Raw genomic sequence first — 13,279 nt, 5'->3', positions numbered from 1 at the left:
AAATTTGACATTCTGAACTCAATGGAGATGTTGAAACTTCCAATAGAGGTTGTCTCGGTGAAAAGTGGGTCCCACACTCAAGCTCTATTTAAGGCCAAATTCCACGAGGGATCTAGGAATGGGAGCGGAAACCTTGAGATTGTCCTACTAGACCAATCTTGACATTCTAGAGCTAACAGAACCATCATAATTTTGTTCTAAGGTCGTCTTTCTGAAGTTCTGATTGAAGTAAACCACAAATTCCAAGAGCTCCAAAATACAAAAACTTGCAAAAAAATAAATGAATGATCAGGTGGCCGAAATGTCAATCCAATCAAGTCATAATGACTTGGGGTCGCTACAAAAAAGCTATAAATGATAAAATTATTAGAAAAGGATGAAAATGACCTAGAGGGTCATTACAAAATCCACTACTTAAAGGAATTTTATCCTCGAAAGTCAAAGAATAGGAAAAAGCCAGAAGGCACGAAAAGATAAGGGAACTAGATCTGCAAGCTGTGCCAGACTTCTAGAAGCCCTCTCGGATCGAACAGTGCCAACCCAGAACTTAGCTAGGAGAAGGCCTCCTAAATTAAGCTCTTTTGCTCCAAAACTAAAAACCAACCCCACAACTCTTTCCTCTGCTTCCATTTTCATTCAACAGAACCAAACTCTACTGAACATACATGACTCAACTGAGACCACCAAACCACATTGATGCCATAAAATTTGAGAAACATATAACAAGGGAAGATACAACCAGGCTCACAAATCGTATTAGCTGCCTCATTCTCCAAGTCAAACATTTGCTAGTTAACTAGAGAATCCCATCAGTCTTCAGCCCTATTAAACCTTTCAAGCATCATCTGAATCCTAGACAGAAAACCTCACTAACACAAACCTCAAAATCATAACATACTCCATCTGAACACCGAAGAGTGTCAAAGACCACTACTAAGCATATCATCCCAGGAAATAAATAAACATCCAATCCCAGTGACTACGAAACCAACAACACCAATAACCTAAATCTGAATGCACCCTCTAGAAATTGAACAAGCTATACCAATGGAACAAATCCATGGGTTAAATCACACTAAGTTTACTCTTGTGTCTTCCTTCCATCAAAGAAGCTTCTAGAAACTGATGAAAGAAGAAAATCTAATTTAGATGCGATAGAAACTGATGCCATGAAACCATAAAGTACCTCTCGAGTGCAAGTCTAAGACAACTACCCTAGTATAAGGAAACTGAGCCGGTAGATAGTGTATAAGCATATCCAACCAGTCGATAATGATACAAAAGGAACCAAAAACAACAACAATAATGCAAGCCAACCACCAAGAAAAAAGTGAACCTTGCTTCCTAAATAAGTAAATAATAGATGATTCCACCAATTACTTTGATCCCATCCTGAAGTGGAACCTTCTGTGAAAATTCCCATCCTCCTATGAGAGCTAGAGTCTGAAGTCGTCAATGAAAACCACAACACATAACCCATATCAAGGGTCTGACTTTATAAACTATCGATACAACCGATCTAGGACACAGGCATAACACAGAATTACCATAACTAAAAGTACCCGATTGTAAGGTAGAACAAGCTTATAACTGCGATTTCCAAATAATGATACAAGACACCAAGAATTCCATAAATGGAGAACATACCCCAAAGTTAGTCGAACAAACCAATAATCAACGTGATGGACACTCATGCTCAATATTTACTTCTTTCAACCGACCACTGGTAGAACATAAGCAAATTACTCAATCTTTTGCCTGAATCCCACAAAAATCATCCACAGAACACATTAGGCTAAGTCATCTCCATTCTTAGAACATTCTGAAATAACTCTATTCCCAACCTCCCCAGCTCAAATACAACTATCTGACACTATAATATGAAAAGAGCAGAATTCCCAACTTAACCATGAAACCCAAACACCAAAACTTCCATACAAGAATCAACCAGGTAGGTCAAAAGAGCAAGCCTCAACTTTGCAGCCTTAGGAACTGAAGAAAAGATTAAGGCATAGGAAAATAATTGACAAGCGGGATCTACCGCAAACTACAAAAGGTCATACATCCCTTCACACACTATCTCAACAACCAACCTCTCACCTACTAACCGAATGATGCCAAGCAACGAAGGCAGCCATCAAATCCAAGTAAACCAGAATAGCAAAAAAGAACTACTAATCTAAGCAAATTGAGTCATGCACAATGATAAGGGGATCTACTCAACCACTACTCCGAACAAAGAAACAACGCTAAAATAATTCACTACTAAAAGAAATAAATTACAAGAGATAAACACATACACATAATTCCAAATAATGTTATCATAACAATTAATAGGCGAACAACAAGATAAGTAGACATACATAGGTATGAAAACCCCATACACAATATAAGTAACAAGGGATAAACAATGAAATCACATCTAAGCTAGTGATACCTAGAGCCTCGACCCTCAGCCTTCTTATAAAAGCAAAAAACAGACGTATGACCCCAAGTTAAGCATACAAACCACCACCTGTACCACCCAAGGAAGCATCTCTAATCAGAGGTGCCACAAACCTAAAAGACTAACATGACTGAGATGAGTGTGCAATGGTCCCATGCCAGGGATACTCTATGGACCGATGGTCAATCCCACCAACAGCAAGGCTAACCATAAAGGCTAAAGTCTAGTGTAGAGGATATGATGAGCCGCCCTGGCTATCGCTGCCAAATTAAAGACCATCACTAACACCCCAGGGACCACCTCTAGCTAACTGTTCTTAGGTCCTATAGGCCTGATCCTACCAGGCCTATTGCCTGCGATGTGTGACTGTAGGGTACTCTCTAGAAAAATGCCCCGACTCACTGCATGTATAACACTTCCCATGGCAGTCTGCTTAGCTGATCGACTGTGGTCCCCAAACATTTGTTTGAGATTCTCCAAAATCTCAAAAGCAGAAAACATAGCTTGATGCTGATGTTGCAACACATTTGACATTGAAGCCAGAATGTAGCATCGTGCCATCTCATCAGCTTTTTGTCATTTTTGATAAGCTAACTTATCCTCATCACTAGACTAATCACTTGATTTCGATGGACACTCTTCATAGAGTACAAATTTGTACTCTTCAGCAGTTAACATGATGTAAAGATTTCTCCTCCAATCAACATAGTTAGGATCCTCAAGCTTATTTTGACCCAAAATAGTGCTAAGGGGGTTAAAAGTAGACATGTTGAATCTGAGATTGAAGAAATAGTTACAATAGATCAATTAACAGTCATATAAACGTTGAATATTTACATTCAAACTCATCACATACATATACATTCATGATCTTGAATAGCCAATCGATGGGATTGGATAACTACTCATATAATATACATATATAATGACTAATTATTCACTCCATGAACTCTTACAGACCTAACTCAGATGGAGAGTCTACTGTTAGTTTAAGTCAAGTGAAAATCAAAACCCTAGTTACATTGATCCAATCATATATTACTTAGTTTAGGAGAGTTAATACAGATTATCAAACTAACAATTAAATACATAATGACTTGTATTAAATTCATCTGATAGAGAGGAAAGTCTAATCCAACACATAAACTTAATACGTCATTACTATTTAATCTTAATTATCATGGGACAAAAAATATTTTTTCTTTGTAACAAAACAAAGACTTACAGTTTACTTAAAAACTCCATCTCACATAGATAAACAATTACATGCTTATGAGACCTATAGTTTACTGTAAAAAAAATTGTACATATGTAAATTTATTGGTAGATGCAATTAAACAAAATTTCAAGAATCAAGCACCATTGGTTCATTAACCAAAAAAAATAATTTAATAATAGAACTAATTACAATAACAGTTGTAAAACCATTGCCATCATCAAAAAAAAAAATTCACTTAACATTGATTTTGTTTTTATTTTCTTTCACAGAAAGCAAATTTAAAAAATAGTGTTACTTTGTGCAGCCTAGCTGCTACCCGTCTCCACACTCTTTTTTTTCTTTTGTTTCATCAATTTCAAGGAAACAAAAACAGCATAATTTTTTTTTTCATAAAACTGCCATATACACGTACAGCAATTCAATTTTGCACTCACTGTTCCCCTTTTTTTAAAAAAAAATTCAAACTTAATCACAAATTAAGAGAAAAATTTAAGGAACTGCGGGAAACCTCCAATAAAAAAAAAATTGCTTCACGGCTTTAGACAGCCGATAATTCCCATCAAGGAACAATATGTTAACACATAACTTGCACATACGTATATTCTTATACTATCTATAAAGATGGAAGCACCGCTTTTGATACCAATGGTTGGAAAATAGCACACAGCGAAAGCATTCCAAAATTATACTGCTTACATGAATTACAAACAACAACCACAAATACATATTACATACAAAGTATGCTGAAAATTAACTCAAGAATACCTCTTGAAACGTGAACAAATATCTTGAATCAAGTCAGACTCTAGTTTTAGGTCTTCTACAGTTTTCTCAAATTAATTAATAACTGAACTCTCTCAATACTTGGATGGGCAAGTATCATATAGAAAACTGATTGTTTTTCTAGGTCAGAAGAATCCCTATTTATAGAGATTTCTTTCCAGTCCAAAACAGAGAAGAAAACCACGCTTTTCTCTAAAAAAATAGAAAACCCACGTGCATCCTCCCTTTTCCCTTAGAAATAGGATTCTGAGTTATAGTTAAATATGCACACTGTAGGGAGCACAGAATTAATTACTGAGGCTTCTTATTATGGAAATAATTTCAACCATTAATTTGAATTATTCTTACCATAATAAATTATAAATCATTCCACTATAAATTCGTAATTGCACTCCTCTATTTATATTTCGAAATTCTCTATTAAACACTTATGTAATTCCCCATGTTAAGATTACAGATACTAATCAATAAATTAAATTACTGACGAACTTAATTCAATGATTAATTTCTTTTAGAGCAATACTTAACTTATTTCATGCGCCAAATTCATAAATCTACCGACCGGGTCTGCACATGAAAACTTATAAGCTTATCATAAAAAGGTGTATCATCAATCTCTATATTGAGACATGGATTCCATCAACTAACTAATTATTTCATCAATATTTATTATTATCATTCAATCTATCAGGCATATTGACTCATCTCAGAATCTCACCTTTTAATAAATCAAAATGATAATTAATATACACAAATCATAATAATTATATCAAGATTGAGAATATATGTACATTTAATAGTTTAGAGAATATGTTTTTATCAGTCAGTCTAAAACATCTATCTCTACTCGATATCGTTCAATACATACAAAATGCAAGAACATGAGAAGTTAGAACTATATCATTCTCATAATCAAGATAAATTACATTTAATCTCGTGCTACAATCTTTCTGATGATTTATCTAAATTTTCATATACGATTGTAAACTATAACTTTTAACTTATAAGAACCGATGATTTAATCTTCGGTGTATAAGATCAAACTCTATACACCAAATCATCTACTATATAAGTTGAAGACACATATATGACAAAATGATCTATTTAATGTAACATTTTATTGAACTGAATAAATAAATAAATAAATAAATAAATAATTGTTCAATAAATAATATTATATCTAAACGCATGATTAATAGTATATCCTAACACTAGAAGCATAGACTAAAGTTGGCTTGCAAAATAGTGAAGTAGGACTATCCTTAGCATTAGATCTTACGAGAAAATAGTTTTACTTTTATTCTTGTCTTCTTCAGCAACAATCTTATTTTCATTATCTTTGGTTGCTTTGCTATCGTCTCCTTTCACTGTTTCTTTAAATTTTTTTGTTTCTCATTTATCGTGGCTCTGATACCATGTCAAAATAAAAATATAAAAATAAAGAACAAGAAATGAATTTTTTGGAGAAATCTCCTCTTCCTTTTCTGTTATTCAATCTTCACAATATTACAACATTATATAAATTCATAGCCTACCTAGGACTTCCCCTGTTGTTCAAATAGGAGTACAATAATTTCTTTCACTAATTAGATTACAATTACATAATCATCAAAAATACAAATTTTCGTATTAACTTTATTTGTTAATGTCTTATTAGATATATAGGACATATATCTTGTATATATTTTGTGTCTTGAATTAGTTGTTACGTATATATTTAAAATGGATTTTGCATATTTTATGCCTTAAATTACTTGTCTTGGGTCTAATGTAGGTGATTTTTCAAAAAAAAATTAGTTTAAAAAATAATTAATCCCAGACATTATTAGAAAAACAAATTATACATTTTCAACTCTTTCATCAAACCTTGAAGATACGAATGGCCACTACAACAAAAGAGACATTTAATGGTTATAGATTCTCTTTAATACCATAAAAATATTTAGCTACAATGGAGTTAATGTCATTTCATCCCAAGTCGCTAAAGCCTTTAGCGGTATTTATATAAAGTGTTGGTTATAAATACTCATAATTATTATTACCGCTAAATATAGTATAGTAATAATTATATTGTTGCTGCTAAATTCTTTATTTGTTGTAGTGGATATAAGGAGAAAATGAGAACGGGAATAAAGGCAACTTTGTCTGTATATTGACTATTACATTAATGAAATAAGAGTGCCTAATTAGGATTTTCATAGTATAGGGATGTTAAGTGTTTGATTTACAAATAATATATGAGCTATATTTAAAATACGTGATATTATAGGGGTATTTAGTAAATCTGTCGACTGGGCCAGTTAGCCCCCTAAGACCGGCCCATTAAGGGCTCGGCATGGGGGAGATCGGATCAGGTATCGGTCCAGCCAAAAAAAATTAGTCCGATTCGATCAATTTTTTGCCTTGGACCGGTAAGGACCGGTACCAGCCCACCGGTCCAACGGCCCAGTTCTCCAAAAAAAAATTATTTATTTTTTCTGATTAATCTGATGAGCCAATTTGGAAAAGAGTTATTGGGCCCAACGGCCAAATCTAAAATTTGGCAATTTTTTTTTTAAAAATAATTACTAATCAATTTTTTTTTCTATAAATACCTACAACATTTAATCATTTTTTTTCCATCAACAATCATCTAACTCTCTCAATTTCTCAAATCTCTCTTAAAGTGATATCAATCTTTTATTATTTTTTGCAATTAACAACATCAAGTGGAAGTTTTCAACTTTCAAGTGTTCAATATTTCGTCAATTTTACGATTGTTTGTTTGATTCCGGCAATTTGGTATAATCATTCTTTCTCTTGCTTTTATTTAGTAAATTAATTCTAGTATATTTAAATATTTAATTTTTATGTTTATAATTTTTATTAGTTTAATTTGCATAATTGATAGATTAAAAAATATAGGTAAAAGTGTTAAAAATTTATGTCTCAGCGGAGGTAGTGGTAATAAGAAAAAAAGTATTTTCGGTAGAGCTAGTATAAGTAGAAATTATTTTCGTATGTCTGAAGCACCACCTAGTGAATTTGGAGAAACCTATAGGTGCACATGATATGAATGAAAATGAATTTCAAGAAACTTACAGTATAGAAGAACCAAATGAATTTGAAGTAGAAATAGAACAAGATGATAATGATAATGTGGATGTTACACCAATTAGTCCTAATGTAGATTTAGGTAATGCTCAATCTAGAATTGTTAATCTTCCTCCACGACCTGTAAAAGAAAAAAACTAGTCTAGTATGGCATTACTTTGAACGCATAACCGGAAAACTAAAGTTCAATGTAAAGTGTGCCAAAAATAATTCGAGCATAAGACCGGGGGTAATAGAGGTGGAACGGATCAATTGACTAGACTTCTAGACAATGAACATCCTGGTTGGAAAGAACGAATAGGGGGTGCTACTGAGCCAGTTCATGGTAGAATAAACCCATAAACTGAAAAATTAACGAGGACGTATAATAAAATGAGGGGCCGTGAAGAGATAGTGAAAATGATAGTTGTGGGTTGTCTACCTTTTTCATTTGCTTCTTCTAATGCTTTTATTTATCATATGCAATCAATTTATAATCTCGTGTTTAACGATATTCCTAGAAGTACTTGTAAATCAGATATTTTTAGACTTCATGGACAATATGCATATTATTTATGTTGGTTATTAACAAATCTTCCATGTAGAGTTTTACTGACTTCTGATCTTGGTCGTGCTATAAATAAAAATAATTATTTAACTATTATTTTTCATTGGATAAATAGTGATTTTATTATGCAAAAACGTATTTTAGCATTTCAATATGATGAAGACCAAAGGCATAATGCACAATTTATTTCTAATTCTATATCAATGATTGCAAAATATTATGGTTTTGAACACAAATTTTTATGTATTTCTTTTAATAATGCAACTAACAATACCGCTGCTATTAATTCTTTGAAAACTGAATCCCCCCCCCCCATTTTAAATGATATTTTTCATATTAGATGTGATTGTCATATATATAATTTAATTGTAAAAGATGAACTTTATTTTTTTGAGCCAACAATTGAAAAAAAATAGGCATGCAGTTGGTTTTATTCAAGGAAATAATAAAAAAACTAGACTTAAAGAATTTAAAAGAAAATGTGAGGAAAATAATTTTAGACCTAGATTAATGCCCGAAGAAATTGAGACTAGATGGAATTCGACTTATGATTTTTTAAAGATTTGTAGTATTTATAAAGTTCCTATAATTACAACTTTTAATCAATATGCATACAAATTTTCCGAACTCATGTTGGAAGAATCTTATTGGACTAAAATTAATGATGTTGTTATATTTTAAAAAATAATTTATTTGGCTACTCTTGAATTTTCCGGTGCTTATTATCTTACTGTTTCTAATATTTTAGCTTATTTAGCCGAAATTTATGTATTGTTTGTGGAATATAAAAAGAAAGTTGATTACAAAGATGTTGTTGCTCAAATGATAGAAGAATTTAAAAAATATTTTTTTTCTATTCCTCCTATTTATTTAATTGGTGCTATGTTAAATCCGTATATAAAATTTAATACTATGTCTGAATGTGTTCGCCTTTCTATATACTTCTATAGAAATTGGAAAAAATGAAGATCCTAGTATGTTTAAGGCGATGAGTGATAGAAATGATTGTATTCAAACATTATATAATCATTATATCAATTTACTTAATAATGTTACCCCTAGTCATACTGTTCCTCTATCTCGTCCTTCTGACGAGCCATCATCTTCTAAAAGGCAGGCACGTGGTAGGCTTGCCCATATTTTTTCTAATTTATCTATTTGGTATAGAATATAGCTTACATCACAACGGATCATAAATTGGGACAAGATTAATTATTATTTGAGATAGAGTACAGAGACCTATGATGAAAATAGTGTCACTACACTGGAATGGTGGAAGAACAATCAAAAACAATATTCAGTATTATGAACCATGGCTAGGGATATGCTAAATGTTCCAATGTCAATTGTTGCATCGGAGAGCGCATTTAGTCTAGAAAGGCAGTAGATCGGAGACAGTTGACACTCTTTAGGGAGCAATACTATGAATGTTTTAGTTTACCTCAGAGATTGGATTAGATCAGAGCGTAGGAATAAAGGAAGAGCAGAAGACACGAAAGAAGACGAAGAACTTGAAGAAATAATGTCAATAGTCCAAATTACGGATTTGTTGATTTTGAAAATTATGAGTCAATTCCTGTTAATGTTAATACAAATGAATTGGAGAAAATGATTCAAAATATGTAGAAGTTACAATTTATTATATACAACTAATTGTAAGTTTGTAACTTGTATGTTTTGAATTTTATCAATATATTAATAAAATCAAAAAACATTCCGTATAAATTTTGTATGATTCAATTAAATAATTATTTTTACTTTACATAATCATCTAAGGAAATTAAATTTGTAGTCACTATAAGATTTCAATACTTGAAAATATATTATTATAATAAATAGTATATGATGAGTATATTTGTTATACATTGTAAGTATATATAATATATAATGTATGTAATAGATAGTATATTGTGATTATATTAGATATACATTGTAAGTATATATAATATATAATGTAAGTAATAGATAGTATATTGTGAGTATATTAGATATACATTGTAAGTATATATAATATATGTAAGTATATTATTATAATAGATAGTATATTGTGAGTATATTTGGTATACTTTGTAAGTACATATATAATATAAAAATATACGTAATAGATTATACATTGTGATTATGTTACATATACATTGTAACTATATATAATGTAAGTATATCACTATAATAGATAGTATAATATTAGTATACTTGATATACATAGTACATATATATAGTATAATTTAAGTATATACATACTAATAGATAGTATATAGTGAGTATATTATTATAATAAATAGTATATTGTGAGTATATTAGATATACATTGTAAGTATATATATTATAATGTAAGTATATTATTATAATAGATAGTATATTGTGAGTATATTTGGTATACTTTGTAAGTATATATATAATATATAATGTAAGTAATAGATTATACATTGTGATTATATTAGATATACATTGTAACTATATATAATGTAAGTATATCACTATATATAATGGTATATACTTGATATACATAGTACGTATATATAGTATAATGTAAGTATATACATACTAATAGATAGTATATTGTGAGTATATTTGGTATACTTTGTAAGTATATATATAATATATAATTAATTATATCACTATAATATATAGTATAATGTTAGTATATTAGATATAGATTGTAAGTATATATATAATATATAATTAATTATATCACTATAATATATAGTATAATGTTAGTATATTAGATATAGATTGTAAATATATATATAATATATAATTAAGTATATCATTATAATAGATAGTATATTGTGAGTATATAAATTGTTATTATTATTTCTAAATTAACTAGATAATGATACACTATATTGATGATTGACTCAAATTGCCCAACCCTGCTCGGCCTATTAAGCCCGGACCCTATACCCTTAATGGGTCATGAATCGAGTTTTTTAATACATTTTCGCTATTGAAATCGGATCGGATCGGTCCATTAAGGGCCGATCCGGCCCATCCCGGCACCCCAGTGATCTGGAAAAAAAGGTGGGCCGATCTGACCCAGCCCGGCCCACTTAACACCTTTAGCATTTAGTTTAATTTACCTTATAATGTTTTATCACAGTCTCGACAGGTAGTCGTAGTCAACATCAAGGGGACTGGTGGTGGAATGGAGAAGTGCAAGGGAAGGTGGAAGCAAAGAAAATGGCGTACGTGAAGTTAATAGAAAGCATGGATGAGGTGGAGAAGTGGACGAATAAGGAACTTTATAAGATAGCGAAGAAGGAGGCAAAGTCGGCTGTTTCGACGGCAAAAACGGCAGCTTTTGAACGCCTTTATGCTGAAGTAGAAGAAAAAGGTGGGGATAGGAAATTGTTCAAGCTAGCCAGGGCGCGGGAGAGAAGGGAACGCGATATGGATCAAGTGAAGTGCATTAAGGACAAGCATGAAAAAGTATTGGTAGAGGAGACTCTCATTAAACAGAGGTGGCGGTCATACTTCCATAAACTCTTGAATGACGTAGGGGACAGAGACTTTGTATTGGGAGATTTGGAACATACAGGGAGGCATCGCAATTTTGGATATTGTAGGAGTATTAAGGCCGAAGAGGTTAAGGATGTTGTTCGTAGGATGCGCTGGGGAAGAGCAACCGGACCTGACGAGATTCCTGGGAAATTTTGGAAGAGCGCCAGCTCGGTAGGTTTGGAGTGGCTGACTAGGTTATTTAATGTCATCTTTAAAATGGCAACGATGCCCGAAGAATGGAGGCCGAGTATAATGATCCCTCTATACAAAAACAAAGGGGATATCCAGAGTTGCAACAACTATAGAGGTATCAAGTTACTACGTCACACTATGAAAGTGTGGGAAAGAGTGGTGGAGATGAGGGTGAGGAGAGGCGTGTCTATTTCAGAGAACCAGCTCGGATTTATGCCGGGACGCTCAACTATAGAAGCCATCCATCTTATGAGGAGACTGGTGGAGCAGCATAGGGAGAGGAAGAGGGACTTGCATATGGTATTCATCGACCTAGAAAAGGCTTATGATAAAGTCCCAAGAGAAATACTATGGAAATATTTGGAGGCTAAAGGTGTACCTGTGGCATACATTAGGGTGATCAAGGACATGTATGAGGGAGCCAAAACCAGGGTAAGGACAGTAGGAGGGGACTCAGATCATTTCTCAGTTGGGATGGGGTTGCATCAAGGATCAGCTCTTAGTCCATTTTTATTTGCCTTGGGGATGGATGCATTGACGCGACAAATTCAAGATGAGGTGCCATGGTGTATGCTTTTTGTAGATGACATAGTTCTGATTGATGAGACTCGTAGTGGAGTTAATGCTAAGTTGGAGGATTGGAGACATACCTTGGAGTCTAAAGGGTTTAAGCTGAGTAGGACCAAGACAGAGTACTTAGAGTGCAAGTTCAGTGAGACACCTCAGGAGGTTGGCGTGGAAGTTAAGCTTGGTGCCCAAGCCATTCAAAAGAGAAGTAGTTTCAAGTATCTTGAGTCTATCATGCAAGGCAGCGGGGAGATTGACGATGATGTCACTCATCGTATTGGGACAGGGTGGATGAAATGGAGGCTCGCTTCCGAAGTGCTATGTGACAAGAAGGTGCCACCACAACTTAAGGGCAAGTTCTACAAAGTGGTGGTTAGACCGGCTATGTTGTATGGGGTAGAGTGTTGGCCAGTTAAGATCTCTCACATTCAAAAGATGAAAGTTGCCGAGATGAGAATGTTGAGATGGATGTTTGGTCACACCAGGAGCGATAGGATTAGAAATGAGGCTATTCAGGACAAGGTAGGAGTGGCCTCGGTGGAAGACAAGATGCAGGAAATGCGACTGAGATGGTTTGGGCATGTGAAGAGGAGAGACACAGATGACCCAGTGAGGAGGTGTGAGAGGTTGGCCATGGATGGTTACAGAAGAGGTAGGGGTAGGCCGAAGAAGTATTGGGGAGAGGTGATTAGACAGGACATGGCTCAGTTACAGCTTACCGAGGGCATGACCTTAGATAGGAGGGTGTGGAGGACCCACATTAGGGTAGAAGGCTAGTACATTGTCTCGTTATTCTTCCCTATTCGTAGGCGCATTAGCACATTACAATTCCTTGTGCTCTCATTTCTACTATTTTTGTTACTATTTATTACTTTCTGTACTTTTAATTACTCTATTTTATCTGTGACGCTGTCGTTATTTATTTTCCTAT

This window comes from Solanum dulcamara, chromosome 7, assembly GCF_947179165.1.
Source record: "Solanum dulcamara chromosome 7, daSolDulc1.2, whole genome shotgun sequence".
NCBI classification, from domain to species: domain Eukaryota; kingdom Viridiplantae; phylum Streptophyta; class Magnoliopsida; order Solanales; family Solanaceae; genus Solanum; species Solanum dulcamara.
This window is presented reverse-complemented; position numbering follows the sequence as displayed.